The following is an 8488-nucleotide window of genomic DNA, read 5'->3' on the forward strand; positions in this document are numbered from 1 at the left end:
GCTTCCTGCTGAGGGAATCGGGGGAGAGCAAGGCGTTTCCACGCTATGTGATTTACCAAACACAGCTGTGAGGCAAGCTTGGCATGTTTCCGCCACATTGTATAGACATTTCTGACTTGCCACCAGTCCGATGTGTTCCAGTGACAAAATGAATTCTGCTTAAGAGCCAGAGACGTAATGACCACTCTATATTTTATTTCTAAACATACATGCTGATGTCAAACATCACAGAAACCATAAATCTAAAATGAAAACACCAAGATAGATAATGCGCTTTAGAAATTAAAGAAGCAGTTGATTCTTCCCCAATTAGGAAAAATCTGGCTAAACAGGTGGCGTCTGTGCTGAGCCCTGAGGCTACCTGACGTAGCTTTCCTGGGCTGTGACAGGTGAGGCGTGACCTTGTCCTCTCCTTGTCACCAGCATGGAATGCTCCACTGGCTGAAAGAGTCGAAAAAATAAAGTTTTGAGAGCAACTTGAGAGACCAACAGGAAAATCCACCACTTCTGACTGCTCATCCCAGATTAAGTCATCAACCAGAAAAAGAACTAACTTAGAAGCAGTTCTCAGTAGCTGCAACATCTCATCTTTACCTCAGGTTTCCTGATGCTGCCTTCGTCAGTGACGTGGTATTTGCACTTGCCAAAGCTCTGGTTCTAAAGCACAAACGGGCTTGCTGCAGCCCCAGTCAGAGTGTGTGCTGGAAGGTCTCATAGTTTAGCCAGGGCATCTCCAACACTTCAGGGTAATAGAGAACTGAAAGAAGCTGCATAACAGCTGGACGAAACTAAGGCTTTTGAGAGCCCCCAACCTATGGCCCGCCTGCTGTCTGTTTTTCTTTTGAGAAAAAAAGATGTTGATATATAAATTGTTTTATCTAAACTAAAACCTCAGTATTCAGGTTTACTTGCAGAGTAGGCACTTCAATAAATAAGGGGGATTTGGCTTGGGTTTGCCATCGCTGCTCTAGAAGAATAACTGTTGATTTTTTTAATCATGCAAAAGTGCTTTTGTAAATCATTACTTACCGGAAATCACGGAGTACTTGACCCCCTGCTGAGACCCAATTACCAAACCCCAACGCGAAGCGGTGAGTTTCCAGGTGAGCAGGGGCCTAGCTGCGGGCCTAGCACACACGTCGTGCTTCGTTACTCATTCATAGGTTAAGAGGACGTGTTTGAAATCAAAACCATATTAGGAAGGTTGACTGATTATAAACATGTAATCGAATTTGCCATTAATATATTAGAAAGAGATTGCATTTTCAATGGAAAAGAATATTCCTCGTTAAAATTACATGTTCAGATAAAATGGAATTGCTATAGTTTGGATTTCGAACGTCCCCAAAAGCCCATGTGTTGAAGGCTCAGTCCCTAATCTAAGGGAAGCGGCAGAAACTTCAGTGGCCCTTGTGGGGGGAAGTGACGTCATGGGCCCTGGCCTCTTTCTGTCTTTTCCTTTGCTTCTTGGAGGAACTGAGCAGCTTCCTGCACCCACCACAGGGGGCACTGTTCAGTTCTGCCAGTCATAGCCCCTGACTTCTTGAAGCTGTGTGCAAAAGAAATACCCTTTTCCTTAAAACTCTACTGGCTCAGGTCTTTCGTCGCAGAAGAATTCTGATTAAAACAAGATACTTGTGGATATTAACTTTCGGATTTTTTCTTTCAGTACTATGTACTGAACTCAGGACCTTGCACTTGCCAGGCAGGCACTTACAGTGCTGAGCTTTATCACCAGCTCTAACTTTCTGATGTTTTAAGTATTTGATATGGAAGTAGAACCCAATTCCGACATCTAAGGTAGGCTAAGGTTAGGGTCCTACTTCAACTACTTTTAGTAGAAAGAAATACGAAGTTTACAGTACGTGGATGAAAGTAGGAAAACAATACCGAAAGAGCTTGCCTCTCATTAGAATGCACTGGAGGGTGAGCAAAAAATCTCCTGCACCCTAATTCGCCCTCCTGCCTCTGCCAGGCGAGCAGCGCATGGGGACCGCGTTTAAAATCAGGTTGAATGGAAACAGAGAGTGTCCCCGGTCTAAAACAAATGACACTAAGCTGGGACACTGAAGCCATCCGTGATTGCAGTAACTCAGGGCAACCAGATAATCATTTGACACAGAGCAGGACTTCCAAACATTGGGTTCTGTTCAATTTTCTCTTGAATCCTTGTCTTAGTTGGATTTTTAGGTAGATAAAAAAGCAATATTCCTTGCTTTCAATAAGTTAAATAGATGTCCCTTGTTGCCAAAATATCTAAACACATCCTAGCTTCTACTTAAGCACTTAGAAATACCTGGGAAAAGAAGTCACGAGATAATAAATGTACGTAGAGCCATATTAGAATCTGAGCCTTTTTAATATTAAAGACCCAAACAAAACTGGAAGGGCAGGGCGTACGTGATTGATGTAGCGAGTGAGCACATGTCATTATAATCCATATGGTACCATCGCATTTTATACAATTCAAAACTGCCTGTGGGGGTGTGCATCCAACTCTGGAGGGGAGCACTGCTGGGAAGAGGGAGGATAAGAACAGGTTTGCTTTTCATTTTTTAGCTTTAGTTCCACCAAAATGTTTTCAGTTGGCCTTGTACTTTACAAATGTAAAGGATTTATAATTTAAATGTTACATATGGGGTGAAGGAAATCTAGTTATTTGCCCATTTGCAGGGACTCTCTGGCTGTAGTTGTCCTCACAGCTGCATTTTAAATCAGAAACCCGCAACAATGTATGCTGAGGAAGGAAGACACTGCCTCGTGAAAATGTGGCGTTGCATTATACCATCAAAGACATCTTCCAGTACTCAGGGTGTACATTATACATCTATTCCCGCATAATGCTTGCATACATGTATATAACGCATTCATTAAATGTCGGTATGCAAATGCTCATTATAAATATGCAATCCATGGGAACATAACATTAAAACTAAGGCAATGTGGAATATCATGATTCAAGAGAACACAGGAGTTGTAATTCTTCAAATATAACCCAAAAATAGTTTTTATATAGAAGACCAAAATAAAAACTGTACAGCCCATCCCTACATTGGGAAACTCAAAAGGGGGAGGCTATGAATTTTGTTCTGAGGCTTTGTGTGGGAAGGGTGTCTCTAAGCAGGTCCATAGCAAGGGCTTCCAGTGTGGCAGGGCAGACTGGAAAAGCCACCTAAGTGCAGTGATACTATTTGTGGGAACTGGACACTCCAGACCTTCAGAGTCCAGAAGTACAGACGACAAACACCAGCTCCCTTCGTGGGAACATTCATGAGAATCGGCACCACTCCCACGTTAAGGTGTTGATTCTGGAGCCCCTGAAGACTGTGAGAAGCACAGGTTTGAGTCAATGTCTCTGAGCCCCTGGGGTCCCTCTGAGGCTGCACCCACACTCATGGCAGTGCCTTCTCATGCTGGAACTTTGGCTGTATTTTGAATCACAGATTCCATCTCCCAGGCGGTCACTTCAGGGTTGTGCAGGGTGTGACGGTCACAGTGAGTCCTTTGGTGTCCTCCAGGGCCCCAGGAGTATGAGGCAGGAAACCTCTCAAGACAAACTCAAATTTGTCCCCAAATACTGACTTCTGTCCCTAAGTCAAGTGCCCCGACTGGGTCCGCCACCAGGGCCTCTGCCATTGCTGGGATTCCTCCTCTCTCAAGGACTCTCCTGTGCCAGAGACCCCTGCCATTGTGCTGCCTGCCCTTTCCCTTCTCTGCAGTGCCTTAAATACCTCCCATGATGAGCCTGCGGGACAGGGCTGAGGGAAAAGCTCAGATCCCTCCAGAAGATGCTGAGGGCTGGGTGACCTGCTCTTGGAGTGCATCTGGCTGTCCTCCCTCAGATGGTCCTGCACAAGCCCAGGTGTCCCCTGGACTGCAGTGGGGGCCCCACCCTCAGAGTTGGAGCTGCCCACAGGCAATTCAGCAGGCCTAACTATGCAGTTACTCCACAACTCAGGAGCACACACTCCTGGCTGTGGCTGCTGGACAGTGACAAGCTGTCTCCTCTCACCACAGTGAGTCCCACCGACAGAGAGTCCCTGGTACAGGTTCTGAATGCCAAGACTGGCTGCATACAGCCTGGACTTGTTCTTGCCTACAGATGATGGTGTCCCATGGCACTTGGTGAATCAGACTCTGAACAGCTCTGTAACATGTACCACATGTGATGAAGATCCATCCTCTCTCTCTCTCTCTCCACTGGAAAGGGTACTGTGCAGTACTGGTCCTCGATTTGGCAGAGGAGGTACTGTGCTGATGCGCCTGAGATCAGTGGGTCTCTAGATGCCTGTTTGCAGAGGCGTTGGTAAGACTCACTCTCTTGCTGAAGCCTGCATGGATGTACTGAGCCTCCAACCCACGCTTGCTGCTTGTGTGTCTCATCGAATCAATTGTGCAACATCTGGACGGTCAGGATCCCTCAGATCATGAGAGACAGCAAGAGAGTCCACAGTGCCCCAAGGAGAGACCAGCAACGGACACCACTGTCCTTCGGCCTCTCACACATGAACTGGAACTGCACCTCACCCTACTTCTTACAGGAATGGGAAAGAGGGGATAGCAGGGGCCCGCCACCTGGTTTGTGTCCCCTGGCAAATGTTTGGTCAGGCACAGCAGCCACAACAAGGATGGCCGCTTGGTTGCATTCTTGAAAGTCTACCAGAAAGCCCCATGCTGTAGCTGAACTTTGTAAATTAAATGGAAACAACAGACTATGGGGCCAATGCCTCTGCTATCTTTTCATGGGGTACCTCAGGTCCCCTCATTCCATGGGTTCCTGAGATGAGGGTTCCCTTGGTCTCCATCCAGGATGCTGCTCCTCCTGATCCTTAGGGCTGGTATCTCCACAGTGCTTTCATCCTAAAGTTGTCTGGCCTGGTGCACCTTCACAGAGGCCATGGCCAAGCTCAACATGGTAAAATGGAAACTGCCTTCTCAAACACAAACTCCTCTCCCAGCCTCACTGACAGCCTCACAGACGTTATCCAGAATCCAGAGAACCCTTTCCTCCGCTCTCTCACCCACAGTTATCTACATTGCCAGAAACACTAGTGCCACAGAATCGCGTTCAAAGTTTGCATACTTTCCTCTGTCTGCTCCGTCTGGTTTGGCCTGACTGCACATCCTGCCTCCCGACTGGCTTCCCTAGCATGGTGCTGGGGTCTGAAATCTGCACAGAATCACCCACGTCTGTGTTCTGCACCCACTCCAGCTCTGTCCTCCCACCCCTGACCTTCAGCCAGCTCCTAAAAGTGCAGCCCACAGCCCCTGTGCAGGAACACAGCCTTTACTGTGACTGCAGTGGACTTTTTCATGGCTTATGTGAGAAGTGTTTGCTGCGCACGGAGAGCACAGGGAGCTGCCTGCTCTGCCTCCCCATCTTCCATCCCGCAGGGGGAATCCAGCCAAAGCTCACCCATCAGGCGTTACATCTGCTTGTGCAGTGCAGTGGAGGAAACACAGCCAATGCTAGCACCAGCAGTGCAGCCTACCTACAGCGTGCACCTGTGTAGACAGCTGTTTATTGTCCTCAGTGGGCAGGAAAAGTTTTGTTATTTAGCTATTAAAATTGGGACGGGGCAGGGAGATGGTTCAGTGGAATACGTGCTTGCCTGGAAAGCGCAGGGGCCTGAGTTCAATCCCTGGTTCCAATAAAAAAAAAGTGGGGAACTGGAGAGATAGCTGGGCAGTCCAAGCGCCTGCCTGGCAAGCACAAGGTTCTGAGTTTGATCCCTAGTACTGTAGGCCATGCCAGCCCCAGAACCAGACATGGTGGTACATGCCTATGGTCCCAACACTGGGAAAGCTGAGACAGGAGGATCACTATGAGTCCAGGCTGCATAGTGAGGCCCTTACCAAATAAACAAATAAAAAACGTTTTAACAAAATGAGGGTCATTGTAGTACTTTGACTTAAAGTTGCAATAAGAGTATTTTTGTCGCTTCCAGGCACTGACTGACCCACACACTGTGCTGCTCTAGGTCCTGCGCTCGGGCCAGACAGAGGTTCACACACCCAGAAGCCAAGTCTGCCCTTCTGGGTATCGAGGGTTCAGGGGACATAGTGAGGAGGAGGCGCTGCTAAGCACAGGGGAGTGGCATAGGATGCGGCTCCTATGTGTGCTCAAGTCTGACTCTGGGGTGAAACAAACCCTTTAGCTCTTAGGAACTGGACTCGTGAGTCCTCGGACAAGCTGTGAACCTCTTTGCCTCCTTCTCCAGCAATGGCCCGCATTTCCTTCCTCGTAGTATTTTTGTGAGAATTAGATGCAGCAACACTTACAAAATCTTTAGATTCTATGAGACTCGGGGCACTTTAATTTGGTTGTAAGGAAGGCAGGAGCCTCGCTTTTGGCTGGAGTGCATCTACAGAGTCAGCCGTATCCATCTGCAGGGTTCAAGGTGTGAGCCAGCCACATCGCCTTGGGATTTGGATGAGGTGTAAGCCGAGGCTGTGATGAAAATGACTGCTACTTAGTGCAGAGAGACGGTGCAGAGAGGAAGGATTAGGCAGGTGTAAGATGTGGTGTGGGGACGCCACCACTTCAGGTTGGTGGGCCTCCCTGTCCTGCACGGCCGCGGCGTGTCATAAGTCCACATGTTCTTCTCTCTGCTTGAAAGATAGTGTGGGTGCTGGGCAGAGAGGCTGCAGGACTAATTCTCAGTCTCAGAGAAGCAGACAAGGAAGGTAATCTAAGAACTGGCAGAAGAAGAAGGGAGAGCTGCTTCTTTTGCTAAGACCAGAAAGGAGCAGAGAAGGAAAAGGACAGATGAAATGAAGTGATTGGATGTGGGGAGAGGGCATTTACTTGGAGAATGTGGAGCAAGGACTCTCAAGTAAGTGCAATAGGATTCTCAGGAAAAGTGATGAAGCTTGGGGTGGCATCCAAGCGCCTATGGCCCACCCTGGAACCCTGATGCCCAAGGTGACAGTATTAAAAACTGGGGCCTTTGCAAGGTGACTCAGCAGTAAAAGTGGAGTCTCAGTGTCTGGGGCTGGGAATCTGCCTTTGTGAAAGAGTCCCCAGAGAGAGTCTCCTTGCTGTGCCCTTCCTCAGTCAACAGGAGTGAGAGAGAGACAGCACTGTGGCCGAGGGAGCTGCCACCAGGATCCCAAGTTTCTGATCCTTGATCTTGGACTCTGAAGCTCTAGGACAGTGAAGTGCATATACCTTTGTGTATATATATCCCTGAGTTTGTAGTATTTTGTAGCAGCTACAATGGATAAGATACTCAGAGTATCCCGAGAAGAAAAGAGGAAGCAGGCAGTGCAGAGGTTTAGGACAATAGCAGCGGAGCCCCGAGGCACAACCTCTGGTCCTCACAGGTCTGCGTCTTCCAGAAGGGCTCTGCCGGAGGAGCGGTGCTGGGAGACTTGGCCCTGGGAGGCAAGGAAGTCACCGTGCACTCTACTGCATCAGCCTCACCAGCTTGCTGTCCTGTTCCAGGGCTGGGCTGTAAGGCCTCAGACCTTGGTACTCCTCTCCCTGGAACCTCACTGAGCTTGGTACTGGACACACTGTGCCCTGGTACACATCTGGGACAGGACTCAGAATTCAGAGGCCGTCGGTGTTGGCTGCCTCGCCCCAGGCACAGCACTTGCTTTGCTTCCCTTCATTTTGGGTGCATGTTATACCTCCCAGAACCAGTTCACGGTGAGGCTCAAGGTGCCACCTGGCACAAGCACAGTGTGACTCTGCCCTTTGATGGTTAGTTTTTCCAGGCCTAGAACTGTGTCCGTCCCTTGTAAGTCCTGGGAAGACTTGGCACTGACAGAGACCTGCCTACAAAGGAAACTTGCAGTTAGAAAGAATTAAAGTACCTTTTGCTTCATGGAGTGGGGCTCGTAGGAGCTGGAAAGGTGCGAGAACAAAGAACGAGTTCTGAGGGTTGGAGAGAGGAGAGGGCATGAAAGGGGCCGAGATGTAAGCATGGGAGGCAGGAAGCGAGGGAAGGAGGAGGGAAGGGAGAGAGGGAGGGGGGCAGGGAGCCAGGGACAGAGGAAAGGAGGGAGGGAGGCAGGGAAGGACTTCAGCTGAGACCGAGACAAGGATGAGGCTCCCCTTGGGCTGCACCGACCTCCAGCCAGGGCCTGCTCCCAAAGCGATTCCCTGGGAGAGCAGATGCAGCTCTGCTGGGGCTTGGGTCTGGCCTGTCCTGGCCCGACCTGGCCTGGCCATCAGCAGGGTCGTGGCTCTGCCTAGGAATGCAGGCAGAACTCAGGGCAAGTTGCTTTCTATCTGCTCAGCACTGGACGACAGGAATGATGGGGGCAGCCCAAGCCATGACGTCTGAGAGAACAGCCTGTACTCGGGCAGCTGTAGCGAATCCTTCGACCCATAAACCATTGCCCAAGATTACAGGAAGTGTTTGTTTCTCAGTTCATCAGCGTCTTCTTGCTTGTCTCCTCCCTTGCTTCTCTCTCTGGTTCTCTCTTGCCTGTACTTTTACCTCTCATATTTTTTTATTTTCAATCTTCCCTTTCCCTT

The 8488-nt window shown here is 49.1% G+C and overlaps 1 long non-coding RNA gene across 1 annotated transcript; it reads right to left on the reverse strand.

Annotated features, from left to right (window-relative positions):
• Positions 1-167: 167 nt before the first annotated feature.
• Positions 168-8184, reverse strand: LOC111818943. Its single transcript, XR_002822805.1, has 3 exons — positions 8079-8184; positions 7822-7852; positions 168-441 (listed from the first exon to the last, which is right to left on the reverse strand). It is a non-coding gene; the product is annotated as an uncharacterized LOC111818943 (long non-coding RNA).
• Positions 8185-8488: the final 304 nt, after the last annotated feature.

This window comes from Octodon degus, unplaced genomic scaffold, assembly GCF_000260255.1.
Source record: "Octodon degus isolate 3935 unplaced genomic scaffold, OctDeg1.0 scaffold00108, whole genome shotgun sequence".
In the NCBI taxonomy this organism is placed as follows: Eukaryota; Metazoa; Chordata; class Mammalia; order Rodentia; family Octodontidae; genus Octodon; species Octodon degus.